The sequence below is a fragment of the Somniosus microcephalus genome, chromosome 11, assembly GCF_052327205.1.
Source record: "Somniosus microcephalus isolate GS21.2 chromosome 11, FLI_Smic_1.0, whole genome shotgun sequence".
In the NCBI taxonomy this organism is placed as follows: domain Eukaryota; kingdom Metazoa; phylum Chordata; class Chondrichthyes; order Squaliformes; family Somniosidae; genus Somniosus; species Somniosus microcephalus.
The window spans coordinates 233,316,011-233,332,981 of NC_140997.1; the positions used below are offsets into that span (position 1 = coordinate 233,316,011).

A 16,971-nucleotide genomic window follows, 5' to 3' on the forward strand; every position below is an offset into this window, starting at 1 on the left:
CAGTGGCCCTGTACCCCAGGCACCCGTGGACCTGTACCCCGGGCACCCGTGGGCCTGTACCCCAGCACCCATGGACATGTACCCCAGCACCCATGGACCTGTACCCTAGGCACCCGTGGACCTGTACCCCAGCACCCATTTACCTGTACCCCAGGCACCCATGGACCTGTACCCCAGCACCCGTTAACCTCTACCCAGCACCCATGGACCTGTACCCCAGCACCAGTGGACCTGTACCCCAGCACCCCTGGACCTGTACCCCAGGCACCCGTGGACCTGTACCCCAGCACCCCTGGACCTGTACCCCAGTGGCCCGTGGACGTGTACCACTGCACCCATGGACCTGTACCCCAGCACCCATGGACCTGTACCCCAGCACCAGTGGACCTGTACCCCAAGCACCCGTGGACCTGTACCCCAGGCACCCGTGCACCTGTACCTCAGCACCCATGGACCTGTACCCCAGCACCCATGGACATGTACCCCAGCACCAGTGGACCTGTACCCCAGGCACCCGTGGACCTGTACCCCAGGCACCCGTGGACCTGTACCCCAGCACCCATGGACCTGAACCCCAGCACCCATGGACCTGTACCCCAGGAACCATGGACCTGTACCCCAGCACCCCTGGACCTGTAACCCAGCACCCATGGACCTGTACCCCAGGCACCCGTGGACCTGTACCCCAGCACCCGTGGACCTGTACCCCAGCACCCATGGACCTGTACCCCAGCACCCATGGAACTGTACCCCAGCACCCATGGACCTGTACCCCAGCACCCATGGACCTGTACCCCAGCACCAGTGGACCTGTACCCCAAGCACCCGTGGACCTGTACCCCAGGCACCCGTGCACCTGTACCTCAGCACCCATGGACCTGTACCCCAGCACCCATGGACATGTACCCCAGCACCCATGGACATGTACCCCAGCACCAGTGGACCTGTACCCCAGGCACCCGTGGACCTGTATCCCAGGCACCCGTGGACCTGTACCCCAGCACCCATGGACCTGTACCCCAGCACCCCTGGACCTGTACCCCAGCACCCCTGGAACTGTACCCCAGCACCCATGGACCTGAACCCCAGCACCCATGGACCTGTACCCCAGGAACCATGGACCTGTACCCCAGCACCCCTGGACCTGTACCCCAGCACCCATGGACCTGTACCCCAGGCACCCGTGGACCTGTACCCCAGCACCCGTGGACCTGTACCCCAGCACCCATGGACCTGTACCCCAGCACCCATGGACCTGTACCCCAGCACCCATGGACCTGTACCCCAGCACCCATGGACCTGTACCCCAGCACCCATGGAGCTGTACCCCAGCACCCATGGACCTGTACCCCAGCACCAGTGGTCCTGTACCCCAGCACCCATGGACCTGTACCCCAGCACCCATGGACATGTACCCGAGGCACCAGTGGACCTGTACCCCAGCACCCCTGGACCTGTACCCCAGCACCCGTGGACCTGTACCCCAGGCACCCGTGGACCTGTACCCCAGCACCCATGGACCTGTACCCCAGGGGCCCGTGGACCAGTACCCCTGCACCCATGGACCTGTACCCCAGCACCCATGGACTTGTACCCCAGCACCAGTGGACCTGTACCCCAAGCACCCGTGGACCTGTACCCCAGGCACCCGTGCACCTGTACCTCAGCACCCATGGACCAGTACCCCAGCACCCATGGACATGTACCCCAGCACCAGTGGACCTGTACCCCAGGCACCCGTGGACCTGTACCCCAGGCACCCGTGGACCTGTACCCCAGCACCCATGGACCTGTACCCCAGCACCCCTGGACCTGTACCCCAGCACCCCTGGAACTGTACCCCAGCACCCATGGACCTGAACCCCAGCACCCATGGACCTGTACCCCAGGAACCATGGACCTGTACCCCAGCACCCCTGGACCTGTACCCCAGCACCAGTGGTCCTGTACCCCAGGCACCCGTGGACCTGTACCCCAGGCACCCGTGGACCTGTACCCCAGCACCCGTGGACCTGTACCCCAGCACCCATGGACCTGTACCCCAGCACCCATGGACCTGTACCCCAGCACCCCTGGACCTGTACCCCAGCACCAGTGGACCTGTACCCCAGGCACCCATGGACCTGCACCCCAGCACCAGTGGACCTGTACCCCAGGCACCCGTGGACCTGTACCCCAGGCACCCGTGGACCTGTACCCCAGCACCCGTGGACCTGTACCCCAGCACCAGTGGCCCTGTACCGCAGGCACCCGTGGACCTGTACCCCGGGCACCCGTGGACCTGTACCCCAGCACCCATGGACATGTACCCCAGCACCCATGGACCTGTACCCCAGGCACCCGTGGACCTGTACCCCAGCACCCATTTACCTGTACCCCAGGCACCCATGGACCTGTACCCCAGCACCCGTTAACCTCTACCCAGCACCCATGGACCTGTACCCCAGCACCAGTGGACCTGTACCCCAGCATCCATGGACCTGTACCCCAGCACCAGTGGACCTGTACCCCAGGCACCCGTGGACCTGTACCCCAGGCACGCGTGGACCTGTACCGCAGCACCCGTGGACCTGTACCCCAGCACCCGTGGACCTGTACCTCAGCACCCATGGAACTGTACCCCAGCACCCATGGACCTGTACCCCAGCACCCATGGACCTGTACCCCAGCACCCCTGGACCTGTACCCCAGCACCCATGGACCTGTACCCCAGCACCGGTGGACCTGTACCCCAGGCACCCGTGGACTTGTACCCCAGGCACCCGTGGACCTGTACCCCAGCACCCATGGACCTGTACCCCAGCACCCGTGGACCTGTACCCCAGCACCCATGGACCTGAACCTCAGCACCCATGGACCTGTACCCCAGGAACCATGGACCTGTACCCCAGCACCCCTGGACCTGTACCCCAGCACCCATGGACCTGTACCCCAGGCACCCGTGGACCTGTACCCCAGGAACCATGGACCTGTACCCCAGCACCCATGGACCTGTACCCCAGGAACCATGGACCTGTACCCCAGCACCCATGGACCTGTACCCCAGGCACCCGTGGACCTGTACCCCAGGCACCCGTGGACCTGTACCCCAGCACCCGTGGACCTGTACCCCAGCACCCGTGGACCTGTACCCCAGCACCCATGGACCTGTACCCCAGCACCCATGGACCTGTACCCCAGCACCCATGGAGCTGTACCCCAGCACCCCTGGACCTGTACCCCAGCACCAGTGGTCCTGTACCCCAGCACCCATGGACCTGTACCCCAGCACCCATGGACATGTACCCCAGGCACCAGTGCACCTGTACCCCAGCACCCCTGGACCTGTACCCCAGCACCCGTGGACCTGTACCCCAGGCACCCGTGGACCTGTACCCCAGCACCCATGGACCTGTACCCCAGGGGCCCGTGGACCAGTACCCCTGCACCCATGGACCTGTACCCCAGCACCCATGGACCTGTACCCCAGCACCAGTGGACCTGTACCCCAAGCACCCGTGGACCTGTACCCCAGGCACCCGTGCACCTGTACCTCAGCACCCATGGACCTGTACCCCAGCACCCATGGACATGTACCCCAGCACCAGTGGACCTGTACCCCAGGCACCCGTGGACCTGTACCCCAGGCACCCGTGGACCTGTACCCCAGCACCCATGGACCTGTACCCCAGCACCCATGGACCTGTACCCCAGCACCCCTGGAACTCTACCCCAGCACCCATGGACCTGAACCCCAGCACCCATGGACCTGTACCCCAGGAACCATGGACCTGTACCCCAGCACCCCTGGACCTGTACCCCAGCACCAGTGGTCCTGTACCCCAGGCACCCGTGGACCTGTACCCCAGGCACCCGTGGACCTGTACCCCAGCACCCATGGACCTGTACCCCAGCACCCATGGACCTGTACCCCAGCACCCCTGGACCTGTATCCCAGCACCAGTGGACCTGTACCCCAGGCACCCATGGACCTGCACGCCAGCAGCAGTGGACCTCTACCCCAGGCACCCGTGGACCTGTACCCCAGGCACCCATGGACCTGTACCCCAGCACCCGTGGACCTGTACCCCAGCACCAGTGGCCCTGTACCCCAGGCACCCGTGGACCTGTACCCCGGGCACCCGTGGGCCTGTACCCCAGCACCCATGGACATGTACCCCAGCACCCATGGACCTGTACCCTAGGCACCCGTGGACCTGTACCCCAGCACCCATTTACCTGTACCCCAGGCACCCATGGACCTGTACCCCAGCACCCGTTAACCTCTACCCCAGCACCCATGGACCTGTACCCCAGCACCAGTGGACCTGTACCCCAGCACCCATGGACCTGTACCCCAGCACCAGTGGACCTGTACCCCAGGCACCCGTGGACCTGTACCCCAGCACCAATGGACCTGTACCCCAGCACCCCTGGACCTGTACCCCAGCACCCATGAACCTGTACCCCAGCACCCGTGGAACTGTACCCCTGGCACCCGTGGACCTGTACCCCAGCACCCGTGGACCTGTACCCCAACACCCATGGACCTGTACCGTAGCACCCCTGGACCTGTACCCCAGCACCCATGTACCTGTACCCCAGCACCGGTGGACCTGTACCCCAGGCACCCGTGGACTTGTACCCCAGGCACCCTTGGACCTGTACCCCAGCACCCATGGACCTGTACCCCAGCACCCGTGGACCTGTACCCCAGCACCCATGGACCTGTACCCCAGCAGCCATGGACCTGTACCCCAGGCACCAGTGGACCTGTACCCCAGCACCCATGGACCTGTACCCCAGCACCCATGCACCTGTACCCCAGCACCCATGGACCTGTACCCCAGCACCCATGGACCTGTACCCCAGCACCAGTGGACCTGTACCCCAGCACCCATGGACCTATACCCCAGCACCCATGGACCTGTACCCCAGGCACCAGTGGACCTGTACCCCAGCACCCGTGGACCTGTACCCCAGGCACCCGTGGACCTGTTCCCCTGCACCCATGGACCGGTACCCCAGCACCCATGGACCTGTACCCCAGCACCAGTGGACCTGTACCCCAGGCACCCGTGGACCTGTACCCCAGGCACCCCTGGACCTGTACCCCAGCACCCGTGGACCTGTACCCCAGCACCCCTGGACCTGTACCCCAGCACCCATGGACCTGTACCCCAGGAACCATGGACCTGTACCCCAGCACCCATGGACCTGTACCCCAGCACCGTTGGACCTGTACCCCAGCACCCCTGGACCTGTACCCCAGCACCCCAGGCACCCGTGGACCTGTACCCCAGCACCCGTGGACCTGTACCCCTGCACCCATGGTCCTGTACCCCAGCACCCATGGACCTGTACCCCAGCACCTATGGACCTGTACCCCAGCACCCATGGACCTGTACCCCAGCTCCCCTGGACCTGTACCCCAGCACCAGTGGACCTCTACCCCAGGCACCCGTGGACCTGTACCCCAGGCACCCGTGGACCTGTACCCCAGCACCCATGGACCTGTGCCCCAGCACCCGTGGACCTGTACCCAGCACCCATGGACCTGTACCCCAGCACCAGTGGACCTGTACCCCAGGCACCCGTGGACCTGTACCCCAGGCACCCGTGGACCTGTACCCCAGCACCCGTGGACCTGTACCCCAGCACCAGTGGACCTGTACCCCAGCACCCATGGAACTGTAACCCAGGCACCCGTGGACCTGTACCCCGGGCACCTGTGGACCTGTACCCCTGCACCCATGGACCTGTACCCCAGCACCCATGGACCTGTACCCCAGGCACCCGTGGACCTGTACCCCAGCACCAATGGACCTGTCCCCCAGCACCCCTGGACCTGAACCCCAGCACCAGTGGACCTGTACCCCAGGCAACCGTGGACCTGTGCACTAGGCACCCGTGGACCAGTACCCCAGCACCCATGGACCTGTACCCCAGGCAACCATGGACCTGTACCCCAGGCACCCGTGGACCTGTACCCCAGTCAACCGTGGACCTGTACTCCAGCACCCATGGACCTGTACCCCAGCACCCATGGACCTGTACCCCAGCACCCATGGACCTGTACCCCACCACCCATGGACCTGTACCCCAGCACCCATGGACCTGTACCCCAGCACCTATGGACCTGCACCCCAGCACCCATGGGCCTGTACCCCAGCACCCATGGACCTGTACCCCACCACCCATGGACCTGTACCCCAGCACCCCTGGACCTGAACCCCAGCACCAGTGGACCTGTACCCCAGGCAACCGTGGACCTGTACACCAGGCACCCGTGGACCAGTACCCCAGCACCCATGGACCTGTACCCCAGGCAACCATGGACCTGTACGCCAGGCACCCGTGGACTTGTACCCCAGTCAACCGTGGACCTGTACTCCAGCACCCATGGACCTGTACCCCAGCACCCATGGACCTGTACCCCAGCACCCATGGACCTGTACCCCACCACCCATGGACCTGTACCCCAGCACCCATGGACCTGTACCCCAGCACCTATGGACCTGCACCCCAGGAACCCATGGACCTGTAACCCAGGCACCCATGGACCTGTACCCCAGCACCAGTGGACCTGTACCCCAGGCACCCGTGGACCTGTACCCCAGCACCTGTGGACCTGTACCCCAGGCACCCATGGACCTGTACCCCAGCACCCCTGGACCTGTACCCCAGCACCCAGGGACCTGTACCCCAGCACCCATGGACCTGTACCCCAGCACCCCTGGACCTGTACCCCAGCACCCAGGGACCTGTACCCCAGCACCAGTGGACCTGTACCCCAGCACCCATGGACATGTACCCCAGCACCTATGGACCTGCACCCCAGCACCCATGGACCTGTAACCCAGGCACCCATGGACCTGTACCCCAGCACCTATGGACCTGCACCCCAGCACCCATGGACCTGTAACCCAGGCACCCATGGACCTGTACCCCAGCACCCGTGGACCTGTACCCCAGGAACCTATGGACCTGTACCCCAGGCACCCATGGACCTGTACCCCAGCACCCATGGACCTGTACCCCACCACCCCTGGACCTGTACCCCAGCACCCATGGACCTGTACCCCACCACCCATGGACCTGTGCCCAGCACCCATGGACCTGTACCCCAGCACCCAGGGACCTGTACCCCAGCACCCATGGACCTGTACCCCAGCACTCCTGGACCTGTACCCCAGCACCCATGGACCTGTACCCCAGCACCCATGGACCTGTACCCCACCACCCATGGACCTGTACCCCAACACCCATGGACCTGTACCCCAGCACCCATGGACCTGTACCCCAGGCACCCATGGACCTGTACCCCAGCACCCATGGACCTGTACCCCAGCACCCATGGACCTGTACCCCAGCACCCCTGGACCTGTACCCCAGCACCCATGGACCTGTACCCCAGCACCCATGGACCTGTACCCCAGCACCCATGGACCTGTACCCCAGCACCCATGGACCTGTACCCCAGGCACCAGTGGACCTGTACCCCAGCACCCATGGACATGTACCCCAGGCACCAGTGGACCTGTACCCCAGCACCCATGGACCTGTACCCCAGCACCCATGGACCTGTACCCCAGCACCCATGGACCTGTAACCCAGGCACCCATGGACCTTTACCCCAGCACCTATGGACCTGCACCCCAGCACCCATGGACCTGTAACCCAGGCACCCATGGACCTGTACCCCAGCACCCATGGACCTGTACCCCAGGAACCCATGGACCTGTACCCCAGGCACCCTTGGACCTGTACCCCAGGAACCCATGGACCTGTACCACAGGCACCCTTGGACCTGTACCACAGGCACCCTTGGACCTGTACCCCAGGAACCCGTGGACCTGCACCCCAGGCACCCGTGGACCTGTACCCCAGGCACCCATGGACCTGTACCCCAGCACCCATGGACCTGTACCCCAGGCACCCATGGACCTGTACCCCAGCACCCGTGGACCTGTACCCCAGGAACCCATGGACCTGTACCCCAGGCACCCATGGACCTGTACCCCAGGCACCCATGGACCTGTACCCCAGGCACCCATGGACCTGTACCCCAGCACTCCTGGACCTGTACCCCAGGAACCCATGGACCTGTACCCCAGGCACCCATGGACCTGTACCCCAGCAAGTCAGTGACCTCTGGAGAAAACAGGGGGCGAAAGATTTGAGAAAAGCATTCCTTACATGTGGAATAAAGGAGTTGGTGGATCAGCTAGCTCGTGCCTCACCTCCAGATATTACAATCAGTGCTTCAAATGAAACACATGGATTATATGGAGCCATCAATAATAAAACTATGATATTTGGCAGGCTGTGATGCAGGGGATTGCTATCAGCTCCGTGTAGACCTCAGACGCGGTTAATCACCTTTTATTCCTGAAACTGGACTCCTGCTCTGGCCTAGTCTGTCCAACCGACACCGGGTTATTGAAGTAATGATTGACATGGTAGGCCCGGGGCTATGTATGGGGGAGCTGTATCGAGCTCTTACAGCTTGGCTGCACATTGTGAGTCAAGGCTTGTTACAGTGCACAGGCTCGGTACACAGCAACGCTCTGCTTTGATATTCCTCAGGGTGTGGACAGCACTGGGCAACGGCAACTCTTATTGTCCTGGAGTCACGTGTAGGCCCAGACCGGGGAAGGAGGGCAGGTTCTCGTCCCTCAAGGAGATTAGTGAACCGGTTGGGTTGTTACAACAATCCGACAGCTTTCATTATCCAATTTAAATAAAGGAAACTACGATTGTCTGAGGAGTGAGTTGGGTAGGATTGATTGGGGAATGTCACTCAAAGGGTTGACGGTGGATAGGCAATGGCAAACATTCAAAGACCGAATGGATGAACTACAGAATTTCTTCATCCCAGTTTGGCATAAAAATAAAACAAAAAAGGTGACTCAACCGTGGCTAACAAGGAAAATTAGGGATAGCATAAGATCCAAGGAGACGACATATAAATTGGCCAGAAAAAGCAATAATCCTGAGGACTGGGAGCAGTTTAGGATTCAACAAAGGAGGACAAAGGGATTAATTAAGAAAGGGAAAATAGAATATGAGAGTAAGCTTGCAGGGAACATAAAAACTGACTGTAAAAGCTTTTATAGATATGTGAAGAGAAAAAGATTGGTGAAGTCAAGTGGAGGTCCCTTACAGTCAGAATCAGGGGAATTTATAATGGGGAACAAAGAAATGGCAGACCAACTAAATACATATTTTGGTTCTGTCTTCACAAAGGAGGACACAAATAACCTCCCAGAGATACCGGGGAACATAGGGTCTGATGAAAGGGTGGAACTGAAAGAAATCAGTATTTGTAGGGAAATGGTGTTAGGAAAATTGATGGGACTGAAGGCCGATAAATCCCCAGGGCCTGATAATCTACATCCCAGGGTACTTAAGGAAGTGGCCCTAGAAATAGTAGATGCGTTGCTGGTCATCTTCCAGAACTCGATAGACTCTGGAACAGTACCCATGGATTGGAGGGTAGCTAATGTTACCCCACTATTCAAAAAAGGTGGTAGAGAAAAAGCGGGGAATTATAGACCGGTAAGCCTGACATCGATAGTGGGGAAAATGCTAGAGTCTATTATAAAAGATGTAATAGCAGAGCACTTGGAAAGCAGTGACAGGATCGGACAAAGTCAACATGGATTTACAAAAGGTAAATCGTGCTTGACTAATCTACTGGAATTTTTTGAGGATGTAACTGGTAAAATAGATAAGGGAGAACCAGTGGATGTGGTGTATTTGGACTTTCAGAAGGCTTTCGATAAGGTCCCGCATAAGAGATTAGCGTGCAAAATTAAGGCACATGGGATTGGGGGCAAGGTATTGACTTGGATAGAGAACTGGTTGGCGGACAGAAAGCAAAGAGTTGGAATAAACGGGTCGTTTTCCGAGTGGCAGGCAGTGACTAGTGGGATACCGCAAGGATCGGTCCTAGGACCCCAGCTATTCACAATATATATTAATGATCTGGACGAGGGAATTGGATGTAATATCTCCAAATTTGCAGATGACACAAAGCTGGGTGGGAGGGGCTGTGAGGAGGATGTCGTGAAACTCCAGTACGATTTGGACAGGTTGGGTGATTGGGCAGAAACTTGGCAAATGCACTATAATGTGGATAAATGTGAGGTTATCCACTTTGGTGGCAAAAACAGTAAGGCAGATTATTATTTGAATGGCAATAGATTGGGAGAAGGGGAAGTGCAAAGAGACCTGGGTGTTCTTGTGCACCAGCCGCTGAAGGTAAGCATGCAGGTGCAGCAGGCGGTTAAGAAGACAAATGGTATGTTGGCCTTCGTAGCAAGAGGGTTCAAGTACAGGAACAAGGATGTCTTGCTACAGTTGTACAGGGCCTTGGTGAGACCGCACCTTGAGTATTGTGTGCAGTTTTGGTCACCTTATCTGAGGAAGGATGTTCTTGCCATGGAAGGAGTGCAGTGAAGATTCACCAGGCTGATACCTGGGATGGCAGGAATGACGTATGAGGAGAGATTGTGTTGATTGGGCTTATACTCACTGGAGTTTAGAAGATTGAGAGGGGATCTCATCGAAACCTATAAAATTCTGTCAGGCCTGGACAGACTAGAACAGGAAGGATGTTTCTGATGGCCGGGGAGTCCAGAACCAGGGGTCACAGTCTAAGGATAAGGGGTAAGCCATTTAGGACAGAAATGAGGAGGAATTTCTTCACCCAGAGAGTGGTGAACCTGTGGAATTCTCTACCACAGAGGGCGGTGGAGGCCAGGTCATTAAATATATTCAAGAAGGAGTTGGATATATTTCTTGAGGCTAAAGGGATCAAGGGATATGGGGAGAAGGCAGGGACAGGGTACTGAATTTGGATGATCAGCCATGATCTCATTGAATGGCGGAGCAGGCTCGAAGGGCCGAATGGCCTACTCCTGCTCCTATCTTCTATGTTTCTATGAATTGCCCAATTTATTGAATTTCATTTCAGAACTTTTTAATATATTCATTCTCGGGATGTGGGCATCGCTGGCAAGGCCGGCATTTATTGCCCATCCCTAATTGCCCTTGAGAAGGTGGTGGTGAGCCGCCTTCTTGAACCACTGCAGTCCGTGTGGTGAAGGTGCTCCCACAGCGCTGTTAGGGAGGGAGTTCCAGGATTTTAACCCAGTGACGATTGAGGAACGGCCGATATATTTCCAAGTCAGGATGGTGTGTGACTCGGAGGGGAACTTGGAGGTGGTGGTGTTCCCATGCGCCTGCTGCCCTTGTCCTTCTAGGTGGAATAGGTCGCGGGTTTGGGAGGTGCTGCCGAAGAAGCCTTGGCGAGTTGCTGCAGTGCATCTTGTAGATGGTACACACTGCAGCCACGGTACGCCGGTGGTGGAGGGAGTGAATGTTTAAGGTGGTGGATGGGGCGCCGATCAAGCGGGCTGCTTTGTCCTGGATGGTGTCGAGCTTCTTGAGTATTGTTGGAGCTGCACTCATCCAGGCAAGTGGAGAGTATTCCATCACACTCCTGACTTGTGCCTTGTAGATGGTGGAAAGGCTTTGGGGGGTCAGGAGGTGAGACACTCACAAAGGTACTGCAGCAACTACATTCCAAGGGTCTCTTCTTGTACAGCTTGTTGTATCTAAAGAGACTGCTGCAGAGGGACTGAAATAAGAGCAGCCTTTACATTACCTCACCAACTTGAGTGTTTATCGGACATACACCTCCTGCCTCAGCTCCGCCCTCCCACCCGCACAAACTGCAAATGGTCAGAGGATCTAAATGAGGGAGATGGATCAAAGGTTCAGCTGGAACATAAGAACATAAGAAGTAGGAGCAGGAGTAGGCCATACGGCCCCTCGGGCCTGCTCCGCCATTCAATAGGATCATGGCTGATCCGAATCTAGACTCACGTCCACTTCCCTGCCCGCTCCCCGTAACCCCTAATTCCCTTATCTGCTCGGAAACTGTCTATCTCCGTTATAAGAACATAAGTTGGAGCAGGAGCAGAACCTTTAACAAAACCTTGCGGGGGGGAAGTTGGCTCGCGCCCCCTTTGAGGCGATAACTTCGCCGGGGAGCTACTATTAGCGCCCCGAAAAGGTTGGCGTGCCCGAAATTGAATGGTAGCGCCCCCAGCAGGAGGCGGGGCGTTACTGGAGGCGCTCCCCCTCCCGCTTGGGGCGCTCCCATTGAATATCGCGGTGCTGTGCTCGCCGGCACGTAGCGCCACGGTACTGCTGGCCTCCCGCCCCTGATTTTGCGGGAGGTGTTAGCGGCGCCGCACCCGGGCACTAGTTGCATTTCAACCGAATTTCCCCCCACCACCCGTGTCTGAAACACTGTCCTGGGCAGCATTCCTTTGTCAACCAGCACCACCGAAAACAGATTAACCAGTCATTTAAATCATTGCTGATTGAGGATCTTGCTGTGCATGAGATGGCTGCCGTGCTTTCATGCAGAACAACAGCGAAGCAGTTCGAAGTCATTCGCTGCCTGTCGAGCTACAGAGTTTCCGTAACCTTCTCCAGCCCAACACCCCAACCCCTCCCGTCCCCAACCTTGCTGTTCCTCTGGCTCTGGCCTGCGACACATCCCTCACTCCCCCCGCCCCACCATTATCGGCCGTGCCTTCAGCCGCCAAGGCCTCGCGCATCGGAATTCCCTCCCTAATCCGTGGCTCAGTGGGTCGCTCTCCCGCCTCTGAGTCAGAAGGTCGTGGGTTCGAGCCCCGCTCCAGAGACTGGAGCCCATAATCCAGGCAGACACTCGCAGTGCAGTACTGAGGGAGCGCTGCACTGTCGGAGGGGCAGTACTGAGGGAGCGATGCACTGTCGGAGGGTCAGTACTGAGGGAGCGCTGCACTGTCGGAGGGGCAGTACTGAGGGAGCGATGCACTGTTGGAGGGGCAGTACTGAGGGAGCGATGCACTGTCGGAGGGGCAGTACTGAGGGAGCGCCGCACTGTCGGAGGGGCAGTACTGAGGGAGTGCCACACTGTCGGAGGGGCAGTACTGAGGGAGCGCCGCACTGTCGGAGGGGCAGTACTGAGGGAGCGCCGCACTGTTGGAGGGTCAGTACTGAGGGAGCGCCGCACTGTCGGAGGGTCAGTACTGAGGGAGCGCCGCACTGTCAGAGGGGCAGTACTGAGGGAGCGATGCACTGTCGGAGGGGCAGTACTGAGGGAGTGTTGCACTGTCAGAGGGGCAGTACTGAGGGAGCGATGCACTGTCGGAGGGGCAGTTCTGAGGAAGTGCTGCACTGTCGGAGGGACAGTACTGAGGGAGTGCTGCACTGTCGGAGGGGCAGTACTGAGGGAGAGCTGCACTGTCGGAGGGTCAGTACTGAGGGAGCGATGCACTGTCGGAGGGGCAGTACTGAGGGAGCGATGCACTGTCGGAGGGGCAGTACTGAGGGAGTGCCGCACTGTCGGAGGGGCAGTACTGAGGGAGCACCGCCCAGTCGGAGGGGCAGTACTGAGGGCGCGTCGCACTGTCGGACGGGCAGTACTGAGGGAGCGCCGCACTGTTGGAGGGGCAGTACTGAGGGAGCGCCGCACTGTCGGAGGGGCAGTACTGAGGGAGCGATGCACTGTCGGAGGGGCAGTACTGAGGGAGTGTTGCACTGTCGGAGGGACAGTACTGAGGGAGTGCTGCACTGTCGGAGGGGCAGTACTGAGGGGGAGCTGCACTGTCGGAGGGACAGTACTGAGGGAGCGATGCACTGTCGGAGGGGCAGTACTGAGGGAGCGATGCACTGTCGGAGGGGCAGTACTGAGGGAGTGCCGCACTGTCGGAGGGGCAGTACTGAGGGAGCACCGCCCAGTCGGAGGGGCAGTACTGAGGGCGCGTCGCACTGTCGGACGGGCAGTACTGAGGGAGCGCCGCACTGTTGCAGGGGCAGTACTGAGGGAGCGCCACACTGTCGGAGGGGCAGTACTGAGGGAGCGATGCACTGTCGGAGGGGCAGTACTGAGGGAGAGCTGCACTGTCGGAGGAGCAGTACTGAGGGAGTGCCGCACTGTCGGAGGGGCAGTACTGAGGGAGCGATGCACTGTCGGAGGGGCAGTACTGAGGGAGTGCCGCACTGTCGGAGGGGCAGTACTGAGGGAGTGATGCACTGTCAGAGGGGCAGTACTGAGGGAGTGCTGCACTGTCGGAGGGACAGTACTGAGGGAGTGCTGCACTGTCGGAGGGGCAGTACTGAGGGAGCGCCGCACTGTCGGAGGGGCAGTACTGAGGGAGCACCGCCCAGTCGGAGGGGCAGTACTGAGGGCGCGTCGCACTGTCGGACGGGCAGTACTGAGGGAGCGCCGCACTGTTGGAGGGGCAGTACTGAGGGAGCGCCACACTGTCGGAGGGGCAGTACTGAGGGAGCGATGCACTGTCGGAGGGGCAGTACTGAGGGAGAGCTGCACTGTCGGAGGAGCAGTACTGAGGGAGTGCCGCACTGTCGGAGGGGCAGTACTGAGGGAGCGATGCACTGTCGGAGGGGCAGTACTGAGGGAGTGCCGCACTGTCGGAGGGGCAGTACTGAGGGAGTGATGCACTGTCAGAGGGGCAGTACTGAGGGAGTGCTGCACTGTCGGAGGGACAGCACTGAGGGAGTGCTGCACTGTCGGAGGGGCAGTACTGAGGGAGAGCTGCACTGTCGGAGGGGCAGTACTGAGGGAGTGCCGCACTGTCGGAGGGGCTGTACTGAGGGAGCGCGGCACTGTCGGAGAGGGAGTACTGAGGGAGCGCTGCACTGTCGGAGGGGCAGTACTGAGGGAGTGCTGCCCTGTCGGAGGGACAGCACTGAGGGAGTGCTGCACTGTCGGAGGGGCATTACCGAGGGAGCGCCGCACTGTCGGAGGGTCAGTACTGAGGGAGCGATGCACTGTCGGAGGGGCAGTACTGAGGGAGTGCTGCACTGTCGGAGGGACAGTACTGAGGGAGAGCTGCACTGTCGGAGGGGCAGTACTGAGGGAGTGCTGCCCTGTCGGAGGGACAGCACTGAGGGAGTGCTGCACTGTCGGAGGGGCAGTACTGAGGGAGCGCCGCGCTGTCGGAGGGGCAGTACTGAGGGAGTGCTGCACTGTCGGAGGGACAGTACTGAGGGAGTTCTGCACTGTCGGAGGGGCAGTACTGAGGGAGAGCTGCACTGTCGGAGGGGCAGTACTGAGGGAGTGCCGCACTGTCGGAGGGGCTGTACTGAGGGAGTGCTGCACTGTCAGAGGGGCAGTACTGAGGGAGAGCTGCACTGTCGGAGGGGCAGTACTGAGGGAGCGCCGCCCAGTCGGAGGGGCAGTACTGAGGGAGTGCTGCACTGTCGGAGGGGCAGTACTGAGGGAGCGCTGCACTGTCGGAGGGGCAGTACTGAGGGAGCGCTGCACTGTCGGAGGGGCAGTACTGAGGGAGCGCCGAACTGTCGGAGGGGCAGTACTGAGGGAGCGCCGAACTGTCGGAGGGGCAGTACAGAGGGAGCGCCGCACTGTCGGAGGGGCAGTACTGAGGGAGCGCTGCACTGTCAGATTTGCTGTCTTTTGGATGAGACACTAAACCGAGGCACCCTCTGCTCTCTCAGGTGGATGTGAAAGATCCCACGGCCACTATTTCGAAGAGGAGCAGGGGCGAGTTCTCCCCGGTGTCCTGGGGCCAATATTTATCCCTCAACCAACATCACTAAACCAGATGATCTGGCCATTATCACAGTGCTATTTGTGGGATCTTGCTGTGCCACGTTTCCTAAATTACAACAGTGACTACACTTCAAAAGCACTTGATTGGCTGCAAAGCGCTTTGGGACGTCCTGAGGTTGTGAAAGGCGCTGGAGAAATGCGAGTCTTTCTTTAATCCTCTCCACATTTCTCTCTCTTCCTTTAAGACACTCATTAAAATCGACCTCACCCATCCCAATATCTCCTTCCTTCTTTGCCTCAGAGTCCATGTTTTTCTTTATGCTTCACTGAAGCACCTCGGGGCGTTTCTCTGCGATATAAATGCAGCTGTGGTTGTATCACAGAGATGGGGTGATAAAGCCCAAACGACATGCGGGTCTCCCCTTGTTTTCTGACTGGCCAGCTCTGTATTTGCAGCATTTTGTGTCCGGTATTTCAGATTCCCAACATAGGCTGTGCTTCTTTCTAATCTCTCGTTTGCCCCCTTAGCTCTCAGTCCGAGAACGGCCCTTCCCTTGGAGCAGAGCTCACAGCCCAGCTTAACCCTTAAACCCGCGAGGCAGATTAATCAACAAAATAAACCCCATTGCCTACTTTGATTGAGGATGTCTAGCCGTTGACCTACCTTGCTGGCAGAGTCCCGTGCCCTCTCGCTGGTTTATCTTCTCTCCCTGAGCGTCTGACTAACTCTTTGGAAACCTCCTCCCTTCTCCTCCCACACAGTTGTCATGTCAACTGCACTCTTCTCCCACTCGGATTCTGAGTAATGATTAATTAAGTGGAGGAAGCGATGTAAATCCTCCCTCCACCAGTAATACACCATCTGAGATTCAGCACCAAGGTTCATCAACAACAACTTGCATTTATACAGCGCCTTTAACCTAGTAAAACGTCCCGAGGCGCTTCACAGGAATGTTATAAGACAAAATTTGACACCGAGCCACATAAGGAGATATTAGGACCAGTGATCAAAAGCTTGGTCAAAGTGGTCGGATTTAAGGAGCGTCTTCAAGGAGGAGAGAGAGGCGGAGAGATTTAGGGAGGGAATTCCAGAGTTCGAGGCCCAGGCAGCTGAAGGCACGGCCGCCAATGGTGGAGCGATGGAAATCGGGGGATGTGCAAGAGGAGAGAATTAGAGGAACGCAGAGATCTTGGAGGGTTGTGGGGCTGGAGGAGGTCACAGAGATAGGGAGGGGGCAAGGCCATGGAGGGGTTTAAAAACCAGGATGAGAATTTTAAATCGGGGATTTGCCAGACCAGGAGCCAATGTAGGTCAGCGAGCACAGAGGGTGATGGGTGAACGGGACTGGGTGTGAGTTACGACACGGGTCAGTGAGCACAGGGGGTGATGG

At 59.2% G+C, this 16,971-nt stretch overlaps 1 protein-coding gene across 1 annotated transcript in view; it reads right to left on the minus strand.

The window, feature by feature from the left end:
• LOC147111341 (uncharacterized) overlaps positions 1–16,329 on the minus strand; it is a 60,964-nt gene extending 44,635 nt beyond the window's left edge. The window contains exon 1 of the mRNA XM_086002297.1: positions 16,245–16,329. The gene's annotated coding sequence lies outside the window, so the exon portion shown is untranslated. The remainder of the gene's footprint in view (positions 1–16,244) is intronic.
• Between the last annotated feature and the right edge of the window lie 642 nt (positions 16,330–16,971).